This window comes from Penaeus monodon, chromosome 33, assembly GCF_015228065.2.
Source record: "Penaeus monodon isolate SGIC_2016 chromosome 33, NSTDA_Pmon_1, whole genome shotgun sequence".
NCBI lineage: Eukaryota > Metazoa > Arthropoda > Malacostraca > Decapoda > Penaeidae > Penaeus > Penaeus monodon.
Genome location: NC_051418.1, coordinates 7,737,282 through 7,737,521, shown reverse-complemented (window position 1 = coordinate 7,737,521; position 240 = coordinate 7,737,282).

The window sequence follows — 240 nt, the reverse complement described above, 5'->3', positions numbered from 1 at the left end:
TTATATTGAGTGAAGGACCGATTCGTGAGCTATTGTTATTTTCATCTAATGCCATAGAACGTCTCGACAAAAATTCCGGGAAAACTTGGAATCGAGAGCGTAAAGTTGTCTTCCGATACTCCGGGTTTACAAATGGTCACCGAGAAATCTTGTAAATGTTGATCTTAGAAAGTATTCAGCCTTAACTCACGGCGGAGTTTACAACAACTGCCTTTGACCAAGTTTCTCTCCCAGTTCAGA